This window comes from Vulpes vulpes, unplaced genomic scaffold (assembly GCF_048418805.1).
Source record: "Vulpes vulpes isolate BD-2025 unplaced genomic scaffold, VulVul3 u000000899, whole genome shotgun sequence".
In the NCBI taxonomy this organism is placed as follows: domain Eukaryota; kingdom Metazoa; phylum Chordata; class Mammalia; order Carnivora; family Canidae; genus Vulpes; species Vulpes vulpes.
The window spans coordinates 4,689,198-4,717,196 of record NW_027325780.1 but is presented as its reverse complement, the minus strand read 5'-3'; the positions used below and the strand labels follow the sequence as shown (position 1 = coordinate 4,717,196).

At 41.5% G+C, this 27,999-nt stretch overlaps 1 protein-coding gene across 35 annotated transcripts in view; it reads right to left on the bottom strand.

Moving 5' to 3' along the window:
• The window catches only part of G3BP2 (G3BP stress granule assembly factor 2), an 86,342-nt gene that overhangs the window by 40,011 nt on the left and 18,332 nt on the right, over positions 1 to 27,999 (bottom strand). For 11 of the 35 annotated variants that reach the window (XM_072745472.1, XM_072745505.1, XM_072745486.1 and 8 more), the window contains 2 exons: positions 7,690 to 7,818; positions 5,111 to 5,206 (listed from right to left, as the gene is read on the bottom strand). The exons of 5 other annotated variants lie outside the window; for them this stretch is intronic. The gene's annotated coding sequence lies outside the window, so the exon portion shown is untranslated. Of the gene's footprint in view, positions 1 to 1,134; positions 1,963 to 5,110; positions 5,207 to 7,689; positions 7,819 to 27,999 lie in introns of those variants that run through there. 19 more of the 35 variants (XM_072745467.1, XM_072745469.1, XM_072745497.1 and 16 more) reach the window with 5 other exon arrangements.

Sequence of the window (27,999 nt, the reverse complement as noted above, 5' to 3'; positions counted from 1 at the left end):
CAGTTTGGCCAGGGGAAGCCCTACCAAATTAGCTCTTAAGCATTAAACATGTTCATTTGACATTATTTAGCATATAAAAATGAAGTAATACTATTTTTTCAAAAAGTGAAAATGGCAAAAAAAAAAGTGAAAATAGCTTAAGACAGTGGCAAAGAACGTGATGATTAACTAGATATGGGGAGTAAGGGAGAAGTCTAACATAGGACATTTTGCTGTTTATTTCTAGGTGACAAGAAGGGCCATAGGTAATACTCACTGAGAAGTGAATACAGACTTCAGTAAATGTTCTTCCAAATATTTTTCTATCTTCTTCTTCTTCTTTTTTTTTTTTTTTTTTTTAGATTTAATTTGTTTGAGAGAGAGAGGGAGAGCAAGCATAGGGGAAGGGCAGAGGGAAGACAAGCAGACTCACTGCTGAGCATGGAGCCCAAGGTAGAGCTGGATCCCACCACCCTGAGATCATGACCTAAACCAATATTAAGAGTTGGACACTTAACCAACTGAGCCACCCAGGCACCCCTCTATCCATATTCTACTAAATTTATTCAATACTGAATGCCACCATAGGTCTTCTCTGAACACTGAATTAAGAGGAAACCCTTCACTCTCCATCTTTCACCCTGCTCTATTTCTGTTCATAGCGCTTCTTGGCACCTGACATGTATCATTTGTTGGGATTTTAAAAACTCTTGGGCTCGCCAATAAACTTTGGTTCCATAAGGGCTCATATTTGGTCTGTTTTGTTCAAAGATGTATCTCTGCCACAAAGGAGACATTAAAAAATAATTGCTGAAGGGATCCCTGGGTGGCGCAGCGGTTTGGCGCCTGCCTTTGGCCCAGGGCGCGATCCTGGAGACCCGGGATCGAATCCCACGTCGGGCTCCCGGTGCATGGAGCCTGCTTCTTCCTCCGCCTGTGTCTCTGCCTCTCTCTCTCTCTGTGACTATCATAAATAAATAAAAATAAAATAAAATTAAAAAATAAAAAAAAAAAAATTAAAAAAAAAAATAATTGCTGAATAAATAAATGTGTGTATATGTTTGTGATATATATACTTATATGGAAAGAAAGAGAGATGGAGAGAAATGGGATCATAATTAAACATTCTATTGCAGGATACTACTTTTTTCTTACCAGTATAACTTGGCAGGACACCTGGGTAGCTCAGCCATTAAGCTTTTGGCTTAAGTCGTGATCCTGTAGTCCTGGGATCGAGTCCCACATCGGGCTCCCTGCATGGAGCCTCCTTCTCCCTCTGCCTATGACTCTGCCCGTCTCACTGTGTCTCTCATGAATAAATAAATAAAATCTTAAAAAAAAAAAAACAGTATAACTTGGGCATCATTTTATGTTAATACATAGATCTACTTCATTTTTTTCCTAATGGCTACATAGATGAGGAATGACTTTTTAAGCTTAGAAGCAGGAGAAACAATTGAAACAATTATAAAGAAAATTATAAGGATATAACCAAACTAAATATAAGCTATATACTTGTACACTTCTGTCACAAATTTGAGTCAAAGGACTACTAAAATTTGATAAGAAATCCTAAAAAAATTTTGGGAATCCCTGGGTGGCTCAGTGGTTTAGTGTCTGCCTTCGGCCCAAGGCATGATCCTGGAGTTCTGGGATCGAGTCTCATGTCGGGTTCCCTGCATAGAGCCTGCTTCTCCCTCTGCCTGTGTCTTTGCCTCTCTCTCTCCCTGTGTCTTCCATGAATAAATAAATAAAATCTTAAAAAAAAAAAAAAAAAGAAATCCTAAGAAAATTTTGATAAGAAACCTAATCAAAAAACATGGAAAAGGGGGAGCCTGGGTGGCTCACTTAGTTAGGCCACTACCTTCAGCCCAGGTCATGATCCCAAGGTTCAGGAATGGAGCCCTTCATCAGGCTCCTTGCTCAGTGGGAGCCTGCTTCTGCTTCTCCTTCTTCCTATGCCTGCTGCTCTCTGTTTGCACTCTGTCAAATAAATAAAATCATTATAAAAACTATGCAAAGGATGTCCAACTTACAGAAAAAAGTACATAGCATTAAACACATATGAAGAGCTGTTACCATAAACAAAATGTAAATATATTTTTTTAAGATTTTATTTATTTATTTATGAGAGATACAGAGAGAGAGAGAGAGAGGCAAAGACACAGGCAGAGGGAGAAGCAGGCTCCATGCAGGGAGCCTGACATGGGACTTGATCCCAGGTCTCCAGGATCACGACTCGGCCGAAGAAGGCTGCGCTAAACCACTGAGCCACCCGGGCTGCCCAAATGTAAATATTTGTAAATGAAAACCTCCAATACGCAAAACCAAACCCCTTTGTATGTTTCTGTTGCACGTAAATGTTAATTCATCCTTTAAAAAAAGCAATTTGGCAAGATACATCAAAAACTTTAAAATGTTTGTACTTCTTAAGCCAATAATTCCACTTCTAGGTATTTATGCCAAGAAGTTCATTGTGGGGCGCTGGGCTGGCTCAGTTGGTAAAACGTGACTCTTGATCTCAAGGATTGTTGAATTCAAGCTCCTCACTGAGTGTAGAGATTACTTAAAAATAAAATCATAAAAAAATAAGTTCATTGTGGGGATCCCTGGGTGGCTTAGCGGTTTAGCACCTGCCTTTGGCCCAGGATGTGGTCCTGGAGTCCCAGGATCGAGTCCCAGGATCAAGTCCCACATGGGGCTACCTGCATGGGGCCTGCTTCTCCCTCTGCCTGTGTCTCTGCCCCTCTCTCTCTCTAAGTCTCCCGTGATTAAATAAATAAAAATCTAATAAATAAATAAATAAATAAAAATTGGAGGCATCTCAAATATCCAACAGTGAATGGTTAAATAATTCACATATTATTGACACATCTACATCTAAACCTGTAAGTTTAGATATTCAAAATACATTTTTATGCCTCCTATTTATGTTTCAATCTTAAACATGTTTATGATGCAATCTTTTTGTTTGTGACGCAGTATTAAGTAAAAAAAATATGGTACTCAAAAATTTTTAAAGATTTTATTTATTGGATCCCTGGGTGGCGCAGCGGTTTGGCGCCTGCCTTTGGCCCAGGGCGCGATCCTGGAGACCCGGGATCAAATCCTACGTCGGGCTCCCGGTGCATCGAGCCTGCTTCTCCCTCTGCCCGTGTCTCTGCCTCTCTGTGTGTGTGACTATCATAAATAAATTTTAAAAATTAAAAAAAAAAAGATTTTATTTATTTATTTATTCATGAGACACACACACACACACACACACACACACACACACACACACAAAGGCACAAACACAGGCAGAGGGAGAAGCAGGCTCCATTTCATGCAGGGAGCCTGGCGGGACTCAATCCAGAGTCCCCAGGACCACACCTGGGCTGAAGGTGGTGCGAAACCGCTGAGCCACCCAGGGATCCAATAAATAAAATCTTTAAAAATTTTTGAGTACCATATTTTTTGCCCAGTACTCAATTTTCTATTAAGGAGGAACATGTTTCATTTTTTTGGTCAGCTTAATGTTTTTCTGTACTTCCTACTTTTTTAATGTCATATGTTACTTTCACAATAAAAAAAATATTAAACCATTAAGGTATTGCCTTACTAAGGGAAGATTTTAATTTTTCATTCCTTCAGCTTTGTCTCCCTTTCCTCTCATAACATACAAAGAAACAAATTATGTAATTTGACTAGAAATACCAAATCAAGGCATCAGAAGATACAAGTGGTAAAACAAAAGAAATGAATAAAGAAGAAATCAGACTAATCAGATAAAAATCTACCAATTGATGTTGATGAAGAAAAGATGCAGCCAGACATATGGGATGACTGATACATTTTTTTTTTCTATCAAAAGAAAAAAAGGAGGGGACTGCTGGCTGGCTCAGTTGGTGCACTATGAAATTCTTGAGGTTGTAAATTTTCTTGCTTGTTTTTACAGATTTTATTTGTTTATTTGCGATGGGGAGAGAGAGTGGGGGAGACAGCATGTAAGAGCAGTGGGGAAGGAGAAGCAGACCGCCACTGAGCAGGGCGTGCAACACAGGGCTCAGGCTCAGGGCTCAATCTCAGGACCTGGGATCATGACCTGAGCTGAAGGCAGATGCTTAACCAATTGAGCCACCCAGGCGCCCCTTGGGGTTGTAAATTTGAGCCCCATGTTGGATGCATAGATTACTTAAAAATCTTTAAAAAAAGGAAAGAAAAGAAAAAGAATTGGATCCAATCATGAGCAGGTGCATTTCTAAAAAGAGTAAAATTACTTGTCTGTCATTTAAATTTACAAGGCTTTCCTTTATACCATCTTGACCATTTTCAACCTAACTAGATCTTAAAATTCCATTATCACCATTTTGCTGATGAAGTAGGTTAACAGATGACTTTCCATGCATGTTTCAAGACCACCCCCCCACACACACACAGAAGTAGGGTTTACATAGGACCCCAAAATATGACTATTAGGCACTGAGGGGTCAAATCCAAATCCTGAAAGGATACTTTTCTTTCTTTTTTTTTTTTTTTAAGATTTATTTATTTATTTATTCATGATAGATCTAGAGAGAGAAAGAGAGAGGCAGAGACACAGAAGGAGGGAGAAGGAGGCTCCATGCCGGGAGCCCGACGCGGGACTCGATCCCGGGACTCCAGGACCGCGCCCTGGGCCAAAGGCCGGCGCCAAACCGCTGAGCCACCCAGGGATTCCCCACAAATATAAGTTTTATTTCCAAGCAAATCAATGAGCAGTCACTGGAGAAGGAATTGGCTGCCTTTGGCCCAGGGCGCGATCCTGGAGACCCGGGATCGAGTCCATGTCGGGCTCCCCGTGCATGGAGCCTGCTTCTCCCTCTGCCTATGTCTCTCTCTCTCTCTCTCTCTCTCTGTGTGTGTGACTATCATAAAAAAAAAAAAAATTACATTTGTAGAACATTTTACAGTTTTCAAAACACTTTCAAACACAATTCATTTCAATTTCACAAGCAATTCACAAAGTAGGCAAGCTGTACAAGGCTCAAAGTGGCCAATTTAGAGAGAGACCTCAGAATCTCCCAGGTTCCTGCCACTATACCACAACCCACTGTTAAATGATGAACTTCCTCAGCCTTGGAGCAAGCCTTCCTAATTGAAAGTATGTTACCTGGGAATTTCAGGGCTCACTTGGTGCAGCTGGCTCCTTTGCAAAGCTTTCTGATGCAAAGAGAAACCTGCTCCCAGGAGCAGGATGAATCCATTCCTTTTAGAAAGAAATAGGAAAAAGGCTATTATGGCCTGAAGAAAGAATCAAATGTTAATTTCCCCTGTAATCTTTCCATCCATTTGGCCTGAGACAGGTTAGGGTTCAAAGAAATGTTCTTCCTCTCCATTTGATCATTGCGTTAAAGTATGTCACACATCTAAAAAGGTGCATAAAATATTTTGGTGACCTACCCTCCTGTTAAGTATAAAATGTAACAATATGACTGCCTGCAAAAGATGTTAGCTACCTAACTGGTGTTTTTTTTGTTTTGTTTTGTTTTTTTTAAGATTTTATTTATTTATTCATTAAAGACAGAGAGAGAGGCAGAGGGAGAAGCAGGATCCATGCAGGGAGCCCGACGTGGGACTCGATCCCGGATCAGGGGATCTCCAGGATCCAGGATCAGGCCTAGGCTAAAGGCAGGCACTAAACCACTGAGCCATCCAGGGATCCCCTGCCTAACTGGTTTTGATCCTACTAATAAAGTCTTCAAGCAGGGGAGATTCTAAATGCTACCAGCTTGGGAGAATAAAGGCTGCAAACTTGAAGGAGGTCCCTTCAGAATTTAGAGATGAGGGGCACCCAGGTGGCTCAGTTGGTTAAGCACCTGCCTTCCACTCAGGTCATGATCCCAGGGTTCTGGGATCAAGCACTACATCAGGCTCCCTGCTTGGCGGGAGCCTGTTTCTCCCTCTCCATCCACCTGCTGCTTCCCCTGCTTGTGTGCGCGCGCTCTCTCTCTCTCTCTGTCAAATAAATAAATAAAATCTTTAAAAAAAATTAGATATGAAAATCTCATCAAAAATCAACCCGAAAGGGATCCCTGGGTGGCGCAGCGGTTTGGCGCCTGCCTTTGGCCCAGGGCGCGATCCTGGAGACCCAGGATCGAATCCCACATCAGGCTCCCGGTGCATGGAGCCTGCTTCTCCCTCTGCCTGTGTCTCTGCCTCTCTTTCTCTCTCTGACTATCATAAATAAATAAAAATTAAAAAAAAAAAATCAACCCGAAGATAGCTCAGTTGGTTAAGTGCCTGCTTTAGGCTCAGGTCATGATCTCTGGGTCCTGGGATGGGGCCCCATGTTGGGTGCCCTTCTCAGCAGCGAGTCTGCTTCTCCCTCTCCCTTCCCTTGCTGTGTGTTCTCTTGTTCCCTTGTAAATAACAGATAAAATCTTTAAAAAATTTTTTAATTAAATCAATCCAGAGGGGCAACTGGCTAGTTCAGTCATAAGAGCCTATGTCTCTTGATTTCCAGGTCATGAGTTCAAGCCTGATATTGGGTGTAGAGATTCCAAAATAAATAAACTTAAAAGAAAAAAATCAACCCAAAGAATTAGGTTATGGGATTACAAAAGTAACCTATCTGAATAATGGTTTGTAAATGCTAATGGATTCTATCCAAAGCTCATGAAGCTGTGATGACAGCGAAAATCACCTCAGGCTGGGCTGAGTGATCTAAGAGATACAGCAATCCTGGGAAGTACAACAACTAAAGATAATGTAAATAAGAGAGTCATCTGCCCTGAATTGCTGGCGTCCAAAAAATGATGACTTTGAAAGGAGGCAAAATTTCACCAGTGTTTATCTCACACTGTCCAGGGTAGGTTATACTTGGCAGACATGAATATTCTAGTCATTACGAGGTTACAAGGTCTGTTTACTTTTTCAAGCCTTATAGTCTGGATATAAGATGCCTTGAGGTCATCCAATTCTCTCCTTTGAATTGATGCTGAACAAGCACTCTGACCCAGAAGAGGGGCCCTGGTCAACACATAATCAATTTATTGAAAAGGCAATCCCCCTTTGTCAAATAGTATTCTGGTGGGTCATTACTCAGTCTCTAGTGGATTAACTCAGTGTCAACCAGTGTACCCAAGCCAGATTTCCTTGTGTGGGGGAGGAGGGAAGTTGTACTGGGAGAAGCCAGAACTAAGGAGCAATTCTCCACTTAAATATAGTAGTGGGGAAAAAGGGATGAAATCCGATTTTCTTCACTAACTAGTATTTTTTTTTAAGTAATCTCTACACTCAGTGTGGGGCTTGAATTCACTACCAGAGATCAAGTGTTGTACGCTCTTAACTAGTTTTTTGATATTGGTCAGGTTAGTTCACTTCTTCGACTTTTAGTTTCTTCAGGAATAAACAGCAAACTTTAAGGCTGTTGGGGAGGATTAATTAAATAGTGTTTAGCACAGTTTGTAACACAGGGGGTATATAGGTCTGATTCCTGTTATAAAACCAAGGGAGAAAAAAAAAAAAAAAAAAAAAAAAACCAAGGGAGACCTTCAATACTGGGGGACGCAACACAGCATGGTCATAAGGTCATAAATAGACAGTAGCCTACGTGAACCCTCCATCCTTCTTCCACTCTCTATTCTCCTCTTGGGTCAAATAAGTGGTTTGAAAATACCAAGAACCCACACCATGAGTCTTTGTCTTAAATAGATAGTCAAATTCAGGAGCAGGAAAAGCATATAGTACCTTCAAAAGCATACTTGTTTCACTAAGTCTCTTCTAGCAACCAGGCTATAAAACTATTCCAGGTAGTAGGGCATCTGGCTGGCTCACTCAGTGGAGCATGTGACTCTTGATCTCAGGGTTAAGTTCAAGCTTCATGTTGGGTGTAAAGATTATTGAAAAGAAAAGAGAAAGAAAAGGAAAGAAAAGAAAAAAGAAAAGAAAAGAAAAAAATAAGAAACTACTCCAGGTAGTAAAAAACTCAACTATATACAAACTACAAGGCATTCATCAGCAGAACAAAAACTTAAAAGAGAGGAGAGCAGTTGTGAAACTTCTGATTGATAAACGCTCATCATAAAAATTATACAGCTGATACTCAGTGAAAGCATTTTGGTTTCTTCTACCTTGCCCAGTTGAAAGCAAAACACCAAGTGTCAGCATTAGGCCTTCTTTTCCAGCCACAGGTTTCCAGGGGTAAACACTTTCTTGCAGGTTGTAGGCAAACTAACCTCTGGATTCTAGCTCCATGGCAGCAAAATACTTCTCTAAGCTTTACTTCAGCAGGAAGCACAGAAGAGGTTTATGACTAAGGAGGCAAGAATCCTCCTTAGAATCAAGATTTGTCCTATCCTTCCAGTCAGACCAGATGCATGGTTTTTTGTTTGTTTTTTTTTTAATTTTATTTATTTATCCATGAGAGACACACACAGAGAGAGGGGCAGAGACACAGGCAGAGGGAGAAGCAGGCTCCATGCAGGGAGCCCCATGTAGGATACCATCCCCAGACTCCGGGTCAAGCCCTGAGCCCAAGGCAGATGCTCAACTGCTGAGCCACCCAGGTATCCCAGATGCATGGGTTTTAAAAATATCTCTACCTTTCTTCTTCCGGATTACCACTCTGACCTATGCCTTGTTGACTCACACTCCCTGGGTGAGCCCTTGCTGTGGAAGTATATTTCCTGGCTGCTACGAGTTACTTTCCCACATCTAGCCGGGGCCTGATCTCTGACACCAGAGCCATGGTCCCAAATTACTCAAGTTCTTTTGGTGACCTGAAAAGGGAAAGACAACTGAAAGTTAGTGACCAAAGACCTTTCGTGCACAAGAAAGAAGTCCCCGATAAAGTGTGTTCATAGGGGCAATAATGTTGGAAGCAGAGGTTTTTTTTTTCTCTAAGCAATCACGAGCTGGAGAAAACCCAAGGAACTTTCAGCTCTGTAGGTAAGAGTCATAGCGGGTTTGGGGGCTCCTCCCTAAGCAGAGTTGGGAACAGATTTTTTAAAAAGCACTCATAAGAATTGTTAGTTTCAGGGATCCCTGGGTGGCGCAGTGGTTTGGCGCTTGCCTTTGGCCCAGGGCGCGATCCTGGAGACCCCGGATCGAGTCCCACATCGGGCTCCCGGTGCATGGAGCCTGCTTCTCCCTCTACCTATGTCTCTGCCTCTCTCTCTCTCTCTCTGTTACTATCATAAATAAATAAAAAAAAAAAAATTTAATTTAAAAAAAAAAAAAAAAAGAATTGTTAGTTTCAGATCTATTTCTTTCCTTAATGTATTTCCTTCAATGTTGTTCTAAGCCAGTTGTTTTTTTTTTTTTAAGATTTTATTTATTTAATCATGAAAGACATAGAAAGGCAGAGACACAGGCAGAGGGAGAAGCAGGCTCCATGCAGGGAGCCCGATGTGGGACTCAATCTGAGGACCATGGGACCATGACCTGAGTTGAAGGCAGACACTCAACCACTGAGCCACCCGGGTGTCCCTCTAAACCAGTTTTAAACCTGAGGTCTATGTACCTTTTCAGGGGATGGCAATAGAAGATGTTCATGAAACCATGTACATTGTGTACAAATATGTGTGTACGGTTGAACAATGTAGGGATTTGGGGTATTGATCTGTGTGCAGTCAAAAATCTGCATATAACTTTTGACTCCCTGAAACCTACAAATAGGCTATTGACTAGAAGCTTTACCAGTAACATCAGCAGTAGACTAACAAGTATGTTGTATGTTATATGAATTTTATGCTATATTCTTACAGTATAGTAAGGGAGAGAAAAGAAAATGTTATTTAAAAATCATTAAGAAAAAAATAATAATAAAAAAATAAAAATCATTAACGGAGGCAGCCTGGGTGGCTCAGCGGTTTAGCACCGCCTTCAGCCCAGGGCCTGATTCTGGAGACCCGGGATCAAGTCCCACGTCAGGTTCTCTGTATGGAGCCTGCTTCTCCCTCTGCCTGTGTTTCTGCCTCTCTCTCTCTCTCTCTCTCTGTCTCTCTCATGAATAAATAAATAAAATCTTATTAAAAAAAAAAAAAAAAAAACAACCTTTTGGGCAGCCCAGGTGGCTCAGTGGTTTAGGGCCTGCCTTTAGCCCAGGGCATGATCCTGTGGTCCTGGGATTGGACCACATTGGGCTCCCTGCATGGAGCCTGTTTCTCCCTCTGCCTGTGTCTCTGCCTCTCTCTGTGTGTCGCTCATGGAAAAATAAATAAAATGTTTAAAAAAAGAAAAAAATAGGTGGGGAGTTCAAGCCTCACATTGGGGGTAGAGTTTACTTTAAAAAAAAAAAAAAAAAAGAAGAAGGCTTTATAGTATAAACAATGATATTTTGTTTTCTTTTTAAAAAAAAGATTGTATATGGGCAGCCCGGGTGGCTGAGTGGTTTAGCGCCACTTTCAGCCCAGGGTGTGATCCTGGAGACCCAGGATCAAGTCCCATGTCAGGCTCCCTGCATGGAGCCTGCTTCTCCCTCTGCCCGTGTCTCTGCCTCTCTCTCTGTGTGTCTCTCATGAATAAATAAATAAATCTTAAAAGAAAAAAAAAGATTGTATGTGTGTATGCATTTATTGAGAGAGAATGCAACTGTGCTTGAGCTGGGGGAGAGGCAATGACAAAGAAGCAGAGAACATTCCAAGCCAACTCTGCTGAGCATGGAGTCTGCCTGAGATGCTCTCTCCCTCTCTCGAATTAATGAAAGTCTTTAAAAAAATAAAGTAAGGGGATCCCTGGGTGGCGCAGCGGTTTGGCGCCTGCCTTTGGCCCAGGGCGCGATCCTGGAGACCCGGGATCGAATCCCACATCGGGCTCCCGGTGCATGGAGCCTGCTTCTCCCTCTGTCTGTGTCTCTGCCTCTCTCTCTCTCTCTCTCTCTGTGACTATCATAAAAAAATAAAAATAAATAAAAAAATAAAGTAAAAATTTTAAATTAAAAAATTTTTTAGGCCAACCTCAGTGGCTCAGCGGTTTAGCGCCGCCTTCAGTCCAGGGTGTGATCCTGGAGACCTCGGATCGAGTCCCACGTCGTCAGGCTCCCTGCATGGAGCCTGCTTCTCCCTCTGCCTGTGTCTCTGCCTCTCTCTCTCTCTCTCTCTCTCTGTGTGTCTCTCATGGATAAATAAATAAAATCTTTAAAAATTTTTTTTAATTAATAGTAGACAAAATAAGGGTAATGTGCATTTCAGAAAGCTGCATGTGTTTTCCGTGAAGGATTATTTAACTAAAGTTTGGAAATGAGCTAATGTTATGATTTCTGAAAGAAAACTAAAAGAAGGGTCATATAATCACTTTTATTAATAACTTGCTTCCAAGTAGTGTATACACTGATGGAAGAGATGCAGACAAAGATTTTAATGTCACTGTCACAGAATAAGGTTTAAGACAGGGATCTGCACAGGTGCTGTAAGAACAGAGAGAAGGGATAATTAATCACACCAGCGGTTTAAGTTCGGGCAGGAGATGACACCTAAGCAGAGACTGGAAGGTGAAGCAAGAAGGAGCCATGAAAACCTACTATATGCTATGTAGGTGTCTCTCAAAGCCATACCTGAAGTTCAGAGAGATCGAACAGTTTATTCACGTCATATAGCTAATAAATGGCAGAGTAAGAAATTAGATTTTCAGTTCTTTGTGGCAACTGCTATACCAGTGGTTCTCATTATTGAATGTATATTAGAAGCACCTGGGAGGGATGCCTGGGTGGTTCAGTGGTTGGGCGTCTGCTTTCAGCTCAGGGCGTCATCCCAGGATTTGGGATTGAGTCCCGCATCGGGTTCCTTATGGGGAGCCTGCTTCTCCCTCTGCCTATGTCTCTGCCTCTCTCTCTCTCTGTGTGTCGCTCATGAATAAATGAATAAAATATTTAAAGAAAAAGAAGCACCTGGGAGAGTGAGCATGGTGTGTGTGTGCATGTGCATGCACGGTTATGTGTTTAGGCAATGTATCAGCATGTCCAGATTTTGGTCCCTCCTAGCTTTAAAAATAATTCAGATTTAAAAAAATAAAATGAATTTTAAAAATAAATAAAAAATTAATTAATTAAAAAATAATAATTCAGATGCCTAGGGTGGCATCATTGAAATAGAATCTCGAGGTATGGGACTCAGGCATCATTGGTATTCAAAGTTCCCCAGGTGATATTGGTATGCAGAAAGATTGAGAACCACAGAGTCCTTCCCATAATATTGACTGCTGCTGAGCATTGCTCAGAGAGAAGGGAAACTGTGAATAATAGCCAGGTAGAGATGTCAGAGGCCCTTGGAACTCAGGTAGTGAATTAGCTCCTTTCTTCAAGTGGAAATATGTATCTGTATTCATTCCATACCCATTCTGGGTGTCTAGCGAATCCATAGGGACCAGCCAGGGGAACTAAGCAATGAAGAGTATAACTACTAGTTCTTTGGGGCACCTGGTTAGCTCAGTTGGTGCATGGGACTCTACATCTCAGGGGTTGTGAGTTCAAGGCCCACGTTGGGTATAGAGATTACTTAAAAATAAAATCTCTTAAAAAGTAACAATAGTTCTCCAAATATTGGTTTTGTTTTGTTTTTTAAAGTATACAATTCAGTGGTTTTTATCATATACACAGAGTTGTGCTACCATCTTTAGTCATTTTTAGAAAGTTTTCATCACCTCAAAAAGAAACTCTGTCACCTTTAGCCATCAACTATCAGTCCTAATCCACCACTAGTCTGCTTTCCTTCTCTATAGATTTCCCTGTTCTGGTCCCTGTTTCTGGACCTATGATAAACCTTTTTTTTTTTTTTTAATTTATTTTTTACTTATGTAGAGGGATAAAAAAAGCATAAACCTTAAGGATATAGCTCAGTAAAATTCTGCAAACTGGAGTCATATGTAGCCAGCACCTGGGTTTAAGAAGCCAAATTTTTTCAGCATCTCTAAAGCTTCCTGTGTACCTCCCTCCTTCAGGGATAACCACTCTTCTGACTTCCACAAACATAGATTAGTTTTGCCTTCTTAAAAAAAAACTTTGTACCAATAGAATTATAGAGTGTATCCCTTTCTGTGTCTGCCTTTATACTCAACATTATGTTTGTAAGTTTCACCCATATCATTGCCCATGACGATCTTCTGATGTTAAACTCATCTACTTTCATTCAGAACAAATTACTGGGCAGCCCCGGTGGCTCAGTGGTTTAGCACGGCCTTCAGCCCAGGGCATGATCCTGGAGACCAAGTGCCACGTCAGGCTCCCTGCGCATGGAGCCTGCTTCTCCCTCTGCCTGTGTCTGTGTTTCCGTGTGTGTGTGTGTCTCTCTCTCATGAATAAATAAATAAAATCTTAAAAAAAAAAAAAAAGAACAAATTACTTAGAAAGGTTCATTGAGATTCCAAAATTTTCTTCACATGCTTTGGTCAGCATGAAAATAATCCATACCTAAAGGATTTGTTTGGGAATTTTAATTCAGAAGACTGATATTGTTGAAGGCAAATGATAGTATCTTGGTCTTGCAGAGCTAGTTGGCCAACTCATTAAATTGAAACTAAATAAATTTATGTTTTTTTTAAGGATTTTATTTGTAAGTAATCTCTGTATCCAACGTGGGGCCTGAACTCACAATGTCAAGATCAAGAGTCACGTGCTCTACTGACTGATCCAGTTAGGCACCCTCTGAACTTGAATAAATTTAAATGTTTATAACATTTAACAAACCTAAGAGACTCAATTTCTTACCTGTGTCTTTCTTTTGGGGATTTTTTTTCCCCTGGGATCTTTTTTTTTTGGGAACTGCTTATAAATTTTCCTTTTTTTTTTTTTTTAAGATTTTATTTATTTATTCATGAGAGACACAGAAAGAGAGGCAGAGACACAGGCAGAGGGAGAAGCAGGCCCCATGCAGGGAGCCTGATGTGGGACTCGATCCCAGATCCTGGGATCATGCCCTGAGCCAAAGGCAGACACTCAACCACTGAGCCACCCCGGTGTCCCTTTTCCTCCTCTTTAAACTTTTTTTCTCTTTCACATCTAATATCCTGTAGTGTAGACCAACCCCTCTCTTCACTTATGAATGTCTAAGACCAAACATATAGCTAATGATGAAGTACTGCTTTTATACCTACAAGTGTTAGAAAGTGCCTAGTTTCCTTGGCAGTGTCTTCTCTCCCTGCACACTCAAACTAGTAGAATGCTTGAGAAACATGGCAAAGTACTTTGCACAGAAATTTATTCTCTGGAATTTCTTTTTATGGACCAATAAGATTTGCCCTTCACAATAAAGCATAAGGAAGATCTTTGTGAATAAGGCCTTCCCTGATGTATTTGAATGTTCAGGTATCTCAGGGAGGCTCTGAGTGGGTGGAAGGGTGCAGGTATCCTGCTGTGCTCTCTTCCCCAAAATAAGCCTCACAGAGTAAGGAGGGTACGGGGTCACTATCCAGGTTTGAGGCCAACCAGATCAGAAGCATTGATAACAGAGGCTCTGACATTTAAAATACACACGAGAAACATAGTAACCAATAAATGTGCTTCTTTCACTAGCTCTACTCCCTTGTGCCCATAAAATTAGCAATGATGTTTAGTTCTTAGATCAGAAATCTCTGAAAATGAATTGTTTGAAAAACATATCCCCAAGCAAACAGGCAGAAACCAACTACTTCTGGAGGTTTCTAGGGCTTTAGCATTCCAGCTTCCTCTGTGATTCCCTTAAGATCCACATTTTACAGGAAAGGTCATAAGACCTCTGACAGGTCCAAAGGGGATGGGGGGAGGTGTACTGCTTTTAAACGTGTAAAAACTGTACATTTTTTCAGTTGGCAGAGAAAAATAGAGAGGAAATGTAGAGTTTGTTCATGGAAATTAAGCCCAGCTTTTCCAAGATGTACATCTTGTTGTCTTTGCTTATCACAGAAATAAGCATTCTGTGATGAAAGTGTTTGCACAAACTACTTTTTCTAGGATTTATATACAGTGAGAAAACTTAAAGAAAATTCTTTGTGAAATGCCATTTACTCCCCACCCCACCCTTCTGAGATGTCATGCCCTGCCTTAAAGTTGAGGTTGTTGTTAGAGCAAACCAGTGCATGTCCCATCACCTTGGCTTTTGCCCTTACTTCTGCCTGGGACAGTTGTTGTAAGCCACTGCCCTTTATTCCATGCTTACTTAAAAGAAAATGTTAGTTGCCTTTCCCTTTTTTAAAAAACTCTATGCCCAAAGTGGGGCTGGAAACTCACTGACTCCAAGATCAAGCATCCCGTGTTCTACCAACTGAGCCAGCCAGGTGCCCCTGCCCTTCTTTTTTTCTTTCCCTTTAAAAACTGGAGAATTCTAGTACAAAACAATTAAAAAAAAAAAAAAAACAAAAAAAAAAAACAGGAACAAAGAAAGAAAAAACCTAGAGAAATTTTTTTTTTTTTTTTAAAGCAGCTGTCTTGTAGCTATTACCAAGTTCCATTCTGATGTTCTGTGTCCTATGCCTAGGACTTGCTTAGGCTTCTTAACCGAAGTTACTGAACCTCTTGTCCTTTGGCTGTTTGCTGATCCTTTGCCTTGGCTGACCTCCCAGGATTTGGTATCTAGACCACCTGTCAACTCATTTCTGATTTTGGCTTCCCCTACTTGCTCTGTTTTTATTGCTGCTGAAAATCCTAGCATGCCACATAGCAATCTTTGAGACTGATCTTAAAGATCAGGTAAGAGTTGGGGTGCCTTGGTGGCACAGTTGGTTAAGTGCCAACTCTTGGTTTCAGCTCAGGTCCTGATCTCAGGGTCAAGAAATTGAGCCCTGTGCCAGGCTCTGGGCTTAGCACAAAGTCAGCTTCAGATTCTTTCCTTCTCTGTCTCCCCCTCCAGCTCGTGCTCTCTTTCTCTTTCTCTCTCAAATAAATAAATAGAGCTTAAAAAAAAAAAAGATCAGGTAAGAATTAGGATTTGGATCAATGGAGAGAATGGGGTTGGACAGTCCAGATAATGGGATATGAAGAACAAAAAGAAGGGCAATGAAAGCATAAAGTATCAGGGAACAAGGGGGGACTCCGAGGGGTTTCTGGAGAGCAGAGATTGCAAACTGGGAGCCTACAGGCCAGATCCATCTCATTGTTGTTCTGGTGTTCTGGTTAGCCCTCACAGTGTTTTTTGTTTGTTTGTTTAAGATTTTATTTATGAGAGAGAGAAAAAAAAAAGATTTTATTTATGAGAGAGAGAGAGAGAGAGAAGCAAAGACACAGGCAGAGGGAGCAGCAGGCTCCATGCAGGGAGCCTGATGTGGGACTTGATCCTGGGACTCCAGGATCACGCCCTGGGCCAAAGACACCCAAGGATCCCAACCCACCCTCACAGTGTTTAAAAGGTTTTTGAATCGATGACTCATTTCAAAGTGGGAGATTTCGCATCAAAATCCAGACATTCAGGGGATCCCTGGGTGGCTCAGTGGTTTGGCGCCTGCCTTTGGCCCAGGGCGCGATCCTCGAGTCCTGGGATCGAGTCCCACGTCAAGCTCCTGGCATGGAGCCCGCTTCTCCCTCCTCCTGTGTCTCTGCCTCTCTCTCTCTCTCTCTCTCTCTCTCTCTCTCTCATAAATAAATAAATAAATCTTTAAAAAAAAATCCAGACATTCAGCTCCTCTTGAAAAATCTGATGATTTGACAGCAATGGACACACATTCCACATGTGAACAATGGGAAGAGCAGTAGCTGCTACTCCCTTAGTGTGAGGTATTCTCTCTCCAGTTTTGGGGTAGTCACCACCACCTGTTTCACCTCTTCATTTACTGGCCTGCCTCTCTAGGTGTTCCAGAATTATTTAGTTAATGAATCAGTCCGAATGGGAGAGAGAGAGAGAGAGAGAGAGAAGAGGAAGAAAAGAAGGAAAGAGAGTCCCCTATTTTTTTTAAAGATTTATTTTTATTTATTTATGATAGACATAGAGAGAGAGAGAGGCAGAGACACAGGCAGAGGGAGAAGCAGGCTCCATGCCGGGAGCCCGACATGGGACTCGATCCCAGGACTCCAGGATTGCACCCCGAGCCAAAGGCAGGCACAAAACCGCTGAGCCACCCAGGGATCCCTGAGAGTCCCCCTATTAATACCAAAGAGTTATACCAAATACCAAATCCTCATACTCTATACCTTAAATTTACACAATGCTATATATATTACTCTATACCTTAAACTTACACAATGCTATATATATTACTTACATCTCAATAAATATATATAGCATATAAATGCTATATATATTACTTACATCTCATCGAAACCAAGAAGGGAAGGAAGGAAGAAAAAATAATAATACTAAAGAGAGTAATTGTGGAAGACCTCAAATAGCAAACGCATTTAAGTGTGGACTATGACATGCAATGAAAGTCACGTGGAAGTATTTTCCCATGCAACAACATGATCAAGGTGAGTGTTTGAAATTACTTTATGTCCAACATTAGCTAGCACATATGTCAAAAGAGTGCTTGCCTCCTGACTCTATGGGACACTAGTAAAGTTAGGCCCTCCAACCTTACATATGTTACACAGTTGAAAATATATAATGAAAAGAATGCTAATATAATTAATGATTTAAAAAATCTACTTCTGAGGTAAGTTCTCACCAAGTTCCAGGAAGGATTTGAGATGGCACTAGAAGGCAGAAGGAGCTGATGTGGGAAGCAACACATCCAGAAACAACAGTTGGGGGATTTTCAGTAGTTTTGAGCATGAAGTAATAAAGGCATGAAGGAAATTAGGGCAGGAGGACACAGAAGAAAGGGTAATGGTCAAGACCTAGTGAATGTCCAGGAGAACAGAATGGCCGTATGACTCAAGGCCCAGTGCCCAGAATAACGTGTCAGTGAAGGTGGGGAACACAGACTAGACTAGTAGGACTGGGAAAAAATAAAACAAAACAGGATATGATTGCCTGGGAAGGGACCTGGTCAAAATAATCAACACTTCAGGGCCTCAGCAAAACAGGCCTCACACCTACAGAGAGCACAACATTCTTGGGAAGGCAAGACAAGCATCATTCAGGTCCTCAGGAGAGAAGGCTATGTGACGGCAGCTCCTCACAGGGGCCAATCAGGCTTCGTTCTAAATTTGTCATGCTGTGATCCTTCCGTTCCTGCCATGGTTGGTGTCTCCTAAACTGGGCAGGTCTGAGCCTGGAGGACATGGGTACTGATGTGCCACTGCTATAGTTCAAGTTAGGAGCAGGGCTAAGAATCTCAGACATCCCCAGAAATTAGCCAGAAAACATGCACTGGGAGCTCAGTAGAGAAGGCTGGAAATTGAGATTTGGGGGCAATGCTGAGAAGTCAGTGCTGAGAGAGAAGCCCATCACCCTCAAAGCATCCACACTGAAGGGACAGAGGGATAGGAAACAACCACCATAAGTCAAAGATTCACACAGAAAACCCTGAATAGAACACAATCATTCAACATCACAAGCTAAGACAGCAAGGAGCTTAAATGAGGGTAAGCTATCTACTGAAGAAAGGACACACATGAGAGACACTGAAATAATGTCCAGGATCTGATTGGTGACCTACAAAAGAAGAGTTTTCATGCGAAGGGGTGAGAACCGGTTGGCAATGGGTTAAGAACAGGAAATCAGTGGGTGCCAACCAATCCGTTGGCAAGTATAGCAGTAAAGTTTGAGTTGTGTTTGTTTTGGCTGTGGAGTTGCTAGGCTATGACAAGTGCACACGAAACTCCTGCTGCGCCACCCCTCTTTTATGTCTGGAAAGAAATAAGAAATCACCTAGATCATCTATGCTTACTTAGTCCTCTACTTGTTATATTGCTTCTTTTTCAAAGTGGAAGCCAACAGCCCACCAATTCCATCTGTGCTTGCCAACAGTCCCGCACAGTCTGGGCCATGTTAAATGGAGGACCATGGGGCTCATCCTTCTGGGACTTTGGAGAGATCACTGAGCAGTGAACTGACTATGAGGGAGGGGATATATTCCTTCCTTTGTTTTGCATATTTGTTTTACTTCCATGCAGTGTGCAGTGGCCTTGGCAAAAACGAAACCAAGAACACTTCAACCCATGAATGATGCAGGAACAACAGACAATTGCCAACCTTCTAGCAGTTGTTCCCAATCATCAGTGTCGTCACGGAAAGAAGACTAAATCAGGAGTGCAGACACCAGTGGGCAGCCTGCTAATTTTATAATTATAATCCTTTTATACAGTTCCATGTTCACATGCACGCAAAGGTAACAAAATTAAATTCACAGCATTTTCCGCCGGGTTGGTGTTTAAATACACTTGTTTTTAAGCAGTCAGAAAACGGTCATTGCTAATAAAAAACAATTTAAAGGAAATATAAATTCCTTAAAAAGTACAAAAATGTATATTCAGACTTGATTTTGCATCTCCTTTAAATAGGTGAATTGGGACTTTCTCATACATGACACCAAAAACCTTAGAGAAAATAATTTAAGACACTTAAATCATGAAATATATGTATTTTGCTGAAATATTTATGGATGAAATATGATGTCTCGGATTTGCTTCAAAATGATGAATAATTTAGGGGATGTGGGTAAGGATATATACAGATAAAAGAAAGACCAGCCTTGAGTCAATAATTATTTAAACTTGGCAATGAATAAGCAGAGATTTAATACAGTATGCTCTCCACTTTAATTTGACATTTTCCACAATATAATGTTTTAATAAAGGTACTGTACTTTTGTAAATTAAATAGTATCTTGCAAACAAAATAGAAAGGTGAGCAATAAACCAGGGGAAAATATGCAAAATGCTATACCATAAAGGTATATACCCCAAGTGATAAACAGTTCTTACAAATGAATTAGAAAGACTAATAGCTAATAGAAAAAAAATCTCAGGAATGAGTAATTCACAAAAGAAATATAAAAAGCTAATAACCATATGAAAACATATTCAACTTCACTAATTGTGGGAGAGAGAATAATGGTGCTCTCAAGGATGTCCACGTCCTAATCAGCAGAACTGTGAATGTCACTTTACATTGCAAAAAGGGACTTTGCAGATGTTGATGACCGATTCTGGGGTGGGGAGATTATCCTGGATTATCCTGATAGGCCCAAAGTAATCACATGGGTCCTCGTGAGAGGGAGGCGAAAGGGAGGCAAAAGGAGGCAAGAGGATCAACTTTAGAGAGAAGGCGACCTGGGGAAAGAAGCAGAAATCTGTGAAGGAGATTCAATGACGCTAAGTTGCAAGCTGTGAAGATGTAGGAGGGCCTATGAGCTAGGAAGTGCAGGTGGCCTCTAGAAACTGGCAAAGGCAAGGAAACCTATTCTCCTCTAGAGCTTCCAGAGGAAGCAGCCCTGCTGACACCTTGTCTTTAGCCCAGTTACTGTCCCTGGAGGAAAACACACAATACCGCCTTCTAATCTCACTTCAAATTCCTGCTTACTGACGTCCAGTGGCCCTACCTCCAGGACCACTGCAATTACGCAGTATTTCCTGTCAACTTATTCTCCTAGGTAACTATGTTAAAGCTTTTCTGCTCTCCCTGAGTTTGCAAGACAACTATTCCCCACTTACCTCCCAATGCAATCCTGTGGTCTATGCAGTTTGGTGGAGGGAAGGACATAATCATGGGCCCACAACACAGTGGAGTAACCAGGGCACTTTCCTATTCTCCTGCCTCTACTTGGACCTGTATCTGCACCCACCACTCCTCCATCTTTCCTTTTCTTTCCAAATACTGTGCTCCTATCAAAGGCCAATCATCCCCTCTCACCTTCTCAACATCACTCCTGCAGTTGGCTGTCCTCACCAATTTTTCCCTCTCCACTAAATCATTCCCATCAGCATACAAACATGCTTTAAAATAGCCCAGGTGAAAAACAGTAACAAACTTGGCCTACCATGTTCCTCTCTAGCTACATCCCCATTTCTCTGCTTTTCCCCTGAGTAAAACTCAAGAGTTGTAAAACAAAACAAAACAAAACAAAACAAAAAACTCAAGAGTTGTCTATACTTGCTATCTCTATTTCATCTTCTATCCTTTTTTCCTTTTTTAAGATTTATTTACTTATTCATGAGACACACACACAGAGAGAGGCAGAGACACAGGCAGAGGGAGAAGCACGCTCCTCACAGGGAGCGTGAGTCACAATGCGACTCAATCCCGGATCCCAGGATCACACCCTGAGCTGAAGGCAGATGCTCAACTACTGAGGCACCCGGACTGCCCCAGCGTTTTTCTTTCTTTCCAAGTTTTCATGTGGTTTTTCTTATAGTTAAAATCATAGAAAATACAAAAAAACACTTTTGCATTAGTTATTAAAATAAGCAGATGGGCAGCCCAGGTGGCTCAGCGGTTTAGCGCCGCCTTCAGCCCAGGGCCTGATCCTGGAGACCCGGGATCAAGTCCCATGTTGGGCTCCCGGCATGGAGCCTGCTTCTCCTGCTGCTTGTGTCTCTGCCTCTCTGTGTCTCTCAAGAATAAATAAATAATAATAATAAAAAAATAAGCAGAGAAATCAACATAAATAAAAACAAAAAACAGATATACTTAAGAATGGGAAATAGTTCAGCATAAAAAAAGCAGGAGATAAATGTTCAATAAAAGAATAGTTAATTTGTCTCCTCTATAAAGTTGACATAATACTAGTATTTCATTGCATTGTAAGAATTAAATGAGATAATGTATGAAAAGCATATAGTATATAATTAACAAATAACTGCTCAGAGCATGTTACTTTTACCCTTGGCTTATCTCCTCGAATCCTGTATTGTCTAATTTAGCCATTTCCAGTCAGGTCAAAGTTCTCTAACCTGGCCCCACAATTCCAGAAAGTCTCATTACTCTTTCCATTTTTAGGATCCAGTGAGATGAGATTATTCTGTCAATCCAGTGAGATGAGATTATTCTGTCAATCCAAAAGATACCAAGGAAACTTATTCCTCTCTGTCCTATTTCTTACAAAGATGAGTTTTGCTGTGTTGTTTTATAGGTGTTCCATATGTCTCTTTGATAGATCTAAATCCATCTTCAGCCACAAATTACCAACCCTAAGGAATTAGGGCTGCTTGGTCTACACCCCTGGTTTGTCTCTTTCTCTTTTGATGTCTACTTTGCCAGTTTTCCTTCAATTCTTCTCATTTAGGATACCAAGGACTCGGTCTTTTTCTTCTTCTTTTTTTTTTTTTTTTAAGATTTTACTTATTTACTCATGAGAGACACATAGAGAGAGGCAGAGACATAGGCAGAGGGAGAAGCAGGCTCCCTGCAGGGAGCCCAATGTGGGACTTGATCCCCGAACCCAGGATCATGCCCTGAGGCGAAGGCAGCCGCTCAACCACTGAGCCACCTAAGCATCCCAAGACTCTGACTTTTTAATCCTATATTTAGTTTTCTTGTCCTCTTCTGGCATCTCACAAAATCAGGCCTAAAATAAAACTCCCAGCTAATAAAAAGTGTTGGTACAATAAGTATTTTTTTTTTTAAGATTTTATTTATTTATTCATGAGAGACACAGAGAGAGAGGCAGAGACACAGGCAGAGGGAGAAGCAGACTTCATGCAGGAAGCCTGACAGGGGACTCGATCCTAGGTCTCCAGGATCACAACCTGGACTGAAGGTGGCGCTAAACCACTGAGCCACCTGGGCTGCCCAATAAGTATTTTTTGATTGATTCTTTTTTTTTTTTTTTTTAAATAATCGCCACACCCAATCGTTCGTGGGGCTCAGAACCCAAGACCCTGAGATCAAGGGTTCTGATATTCTACAGACTTTGCCAGCCAGGAACCCCAAGACTATTTCTTTTCATTGTTACAAAAAGCATGCTGGGACACCTGGGCTCCATGCTGAAAATATACTATTAGAATTTATTGGTGACACACTTAAAAGAGGGGGTAAGATTAAATAAAATTGGACTCATAATTTTAAACCATTTGGTTTAAATAAAATATTTTTCTTATGCCCATTAATTTGCTAAAAGGAATCTTGTTGAGTAAGCAATATTCTAAATATGGAACAAGTGTCATCTGGATCCAGTAAGTCATATCCTAGTCATTGTGTTTGTTTATATTTGTTGTACATTCTAGCCACTTGTTAAAAAGTTTCTGGGCTCAAATACAAATGCTGATATAATTTTGGATAACAATTTTATCCAATTATCTTCCACCCACTAGAATACTCCAGAGGAAAAAAAAAAAAAGACCACAAAGGGGGGGTGCAAAATATGCCAGGGTGGCATAAAAATTATTTTGAGCAGAAGGCATCTTTTTGAAATCCTTTATTTGTCTAAAAGCAGAGCCTCCTAAAAGAACTCAGAATCCAAATTGCCCACAGAACAATGAGGTTAGATTGATTCTTATCACCAGGGACATTAAGAAGCCTCCACACCTAGATAAGACGTGTAACAAACCAACCCTATCTTCCACCTACACTCCTAGGGGCCCATGAAACTTTTCAAAACTCATGTTTTCCCATAAATGTCCTTTCACCTCCTCCCCTTCCCTTATTAAGAAATCTTTTGTTTTCTAGTAAGTGCCCTTCCTCCCATTCTCTTCCCCTATTAAGATGGTAGAGTACAGGGACACCTGGATGTCTCAGTGGTTGAGTCTGCCTTTGACTCAGGGCGTGACCCTGGGGTCCTGGGATCCAGTCCCACATCGGGCTCCCTGTGGGTGGCCTGCTTCTCCCTCTGCCTGTGTCTCTGCCTCTCTCTGTCTCTCATGAATAAATAAAATATTAAAAAAAAAAAAAGATGGTATGGTACAGCTCCAAATTCTAACTGCCCCTTTGAAACACCTTTTCAATGAAGTCTTGCATATAAATTAATACAAACATGATTAATTTGTCTTTTTTCTTGCTAATCTGTCTTTTTGTCAGTTTAATCAAAGACTCCCAAAAACTGGACCTAAGAGAGTAGAAGAAAAGTTTTTTTTCCTCCCTGACAACCTTATGATCTAGCATTTCCAGTATTTCTTTGTAAAATATTGTAACTCTTGGGCACCCCCGGTGGCTCAGCGGTTTAGCGCCGCCTTCGGCCCAGGGTGTGATCCTGGAGACCAGGGATCGAGTCCCATGTCGGGCTCCCTGCATGGAGCCTGCTTCTCCCTCTCTGCTTCTCTCTCTCTCTCTCTCTCTCTCTCTGCGTCTCTCATGAATAAATAAATGAATAAATAAAATCTTAAAAAAATATATTGTAACTCTTCATATGTGCACTCCCATAAGAGGAAGCATTACATATGGGTTCACAAGTAGGACTACATATGGAAGCTGCAGCAAGGTACTTACTGCCCTGGATGTCCCTGTGTGCCCACCCACCCTGGAATTTGGAAATAAGATTGGCCTCAGATAGAGCAGAGATAAATCAAGTGATCTGGAATAGACTTCCAAGTAATTCCATGAGGTAAAGCTGGACCATAACCAGACTGAATATGTAACTATATCTAGATGACAGTGAAAAGGGTGGTTGGATCCTGAAAGGATTAAAGGAAAGGAGCACAGGGGCAATTCTGTCGTAACCCAGAGCTACAGGCCATTTGGCCACTACACAGGGAACAGTGGGGTTTCCATAGCAGGGAGAAGAGTCTCCCATATTTTCTCACTTGAAGGACAGTCCTTAAAGTCACTCAGATTCTTTTGTTCCAACAGAGTAGGTACTTCATAAGTGGAAGGCAGGCAGGTAGGCAGGCAGGCAGGCAGGAAGAAGCAAGCAGACTCCCACAGATAACTTTCTGATTGTAATATGGGTTCCCTATAACTTCCTATAGTGTGAGAAAGTGCTGGCAAGGAGTCTCTTCCTCCTGACAGTTAATATTTCTTCTTACATATAAACTAATGAGCAAACCTGAGGGTGGTGCAAGGTTCAGTTGGCAGAAGCCAGTTTCTCAGTGTTTCAAGCAATTTGTGGACCAGAGGACCAGGCTCTGACAGCAATTAGGCATGAGGAGGCAGCCAGCCTCCCACAACTCCACCTCTCAGCCCTCCATCCACAGCACTTGTCTCCTAAGCAACTTCCACTGGTTTCCTCCACCCCCCACCCTTCTGATGAAGTTTTGGAATATAGGTGAGGTTTGGTGGGATGAGGTTCGGAGCCGACAGCCAAGAAAGAATTCTTGAGACGTCTTTGGTGCAAAATGGTGGTTTCATTAAAGCCCGGGGACAGGACCCACGGGCAGGAAGAGCTGCTGCCCCAGGCCTGTGAAGGGTGGCTGATTATATACCTGGGAGTGGGAGGGGTTTGGGGATAACTTACTCTCTAAGGAATTCTGGAAGCAAGGTTTCCAGGACCTTGAGGGGGCCAGCTATTGTTGGAGAAAGGTCACTTATTACCGTCTAATAAAGCCTGAGTCACGACACCCTTCAGATGTGTACCGGTGCTTGAGGTATGATTGTCAACACATCTCTTGGGGGTTTAGAGATAAAGGGAAATTTCTAAAGGAATTTTTATATGTTAAAGTAGACTCATAGGCTCCTGGGGGTCGGGCTAGGATTGCCTTCTGCTCTTAGCAAAGTATGAACATCGAGGCAGAGGCAGTTGAGTCTGTAGAAGGAATGTCACTCTCCCTGTTTCAAGGACTTGTCCATGTGCTGCCCCAAGCTCCTGCCTTGTCCTCAGCTAGCCCTGTGTTCCTCCGTAACTTCCATTCAACAACTGTTTACTAAATGTCTAGAAGGGTCAAACAGTAAACGGTGTGTAGGCCCATGAAACAGACAACACAGGGTTCTTGTCCTCCTGAAGTGCACTGGGTGTGCGGATTGGCTAATAGGCCAGTGTAACACCACTGTGGGGGTAAGATCTATGGGACAGGCATAGGGGAGCACCAGATTCAGAGGCAGGGGTGTCTTCTAAATTGAAAACCAGAAGGACAAGCAGGAGCCAATTTTGTGGATAGGAAGGGTCCAGGGGAGGATAAGCACAGGCAGATTTCTGGAGGTAGGAACATTTAGGAACTGGAATCTAGTTAGTCCATGGATATTGAGGCAGTATTGTATATTGTATATCTTTCTATAGTGTTATAAACTCTGGAGCCAGACTGGGTTTGAATCCAAGCTCTGGCTCTTGGTACTTTTAAGACTTTGGCCAAATGGTCACAGAATAAGCATAAAAGTAGTGCCTGCCCCACAGAGTGCTTATGAGGATTATATTAGGTAGTATGCAAAATCTTAGGAATGGTGCCTAGAACACAGTAAGTGCTCAATAAAAGTTGGCCACTACTAAAGATTTACATTAGATCACAAGTAGCAAATTAAGAGGGAAGTACTATTACACACAGCAATGGAAACCAAAAGCTAATAACCTTAACAACAAAGGGGAAATGTAAAAACAATACCCAAGTACATAAGTGGTAATGTGTTTGATGGGAGAAGAGCATAAAACAGGAATGTATACAACGTATACAACGTATGACCCTTCGGTCCCCAAATAAAATTATACATTCATAACCAGGTTAGGGTGAAGGAATGGACCTGAGATAATACCTATAACATTAAGAAAATGTATCTATAGGGGTGCCTGGGTGGCTCAGATGGTTAAGTGTCTGCCTTTAGGTCAGGTCATGATCCCGGGGTACTGGGATCCAGCCCTGCATAGGCTCTGTGCTCATCGGGGAGTCTGCTTCTCTCTCTCTCTGTTCCCTACTCCCTTGCACTTGCTCTCTCTCAAATAAAAAAATAAAATCTAAAAAACTATTTATAACATGTAAGACAATTATCAAATTGATGAATGATGATGTCATTCACATTTCCTCAATAAAGCATAGGTTAGCTTAATTCTAATCCTATGGTTTAACAAATAAACTTAGAAAAATGTTGGATTGGACTTTCATTGGTCTTGTCAAATATAAATTTTATAAAATTAAAATAAATTTGTATTTTTCAAGCTTTGGGGCATTTGTTTCGAGCAGAATTGGATTTAATGAAAGTAACTATTATTTAATATTAAATACTGAAATGAGAACAAATCTCGAGAACAAAACGTAGACATAATCCTAATTGAATTAGCTAATAGGTTTTTTTTAGCTAGTTACTATTAATAGATGCTTTTTGGTCAATGTGTATCTAAAATAGAGATTATTTTATAGTAAAGGCAAATGTATATGTAACAATGGACTCTGTATTACTGAATATGGACATCAACAGAATTAAATTAGGAACGTGCGGTATGCTGAAATGCTACTCCTTGCTGGAGGTAATGGGTGTTGTCTGAAGGGAAGTATTTTTTTATTTTTAAAAGGCTCCATGCCCAATATGGGGCTTGAATTCATCACCATCTAGAGCATCGAGAGCCCCATGCTCCACTGACTAAGCCAGCCAGGGCCCCCTGGAGGGATTTTGCATTTTATTCTTCTCCCAGTGCCTAGCACCAAGCCAGGTAAATAATTACTGGATTTGAGAGTAGGAAGGGCCCCATTTGCATCAATAGTCCAATAGCTGGGAATTCAGGACCCCCAGTGAATTGCAAGCTGAGGATCAATTAACTCTCCTAATAACCAGTTTACCTAGATTGACATCACTCTCACTCTGTATGTAACCTCCTCTAGCAAGGAGAACCCAGCTTTAGTTAGGCTCAGCTGTATACTCACACCCACTGGTCCCCAACCTTGGAGGGGAAACAGGCCAGCATGCCAGGGGCAGCAATGTGTAAGGGACTAGAGGAGATACACCGTGGGGAATGGAGGATTATGGTCCAGCTGATTATCTCCACTAGGATCTTCTGTTAGTTTAAATTTTGGAAGGTTTATTCTTATTAAAAAAGTGTTTAATTAATTAATTAATTAATTTTTAAAAAGATTTTATTTATTCATGAGAGACACACACACAGAGAGAGGCAGAGACACAGGCAGAGGGAGAATCAGGCTCCATGCAGGGAGCCCGAGGTGGGACTCTATCCTGGGTCTCCAGGATCACGCCCTGGGCCGAAGGTGGCGCTAAACCTGCTGAGCCACCCAGGGATCCCTAAAAAGTGTTTTAAAAAATTGTTTTAAAAGATATATTTATTCGAGAGCGAGGGAATGTTTGAGCAGGGGGAGGGGCAGAGGGAGAAGAAGGAAAGCAGACTCCACGCTGAGCGTACAGCCCTACAGGGGGCTTGCTCTCTGGACCTGGAGATCATGACCCGAGCTGAAGGCAGATGCTTAATTGA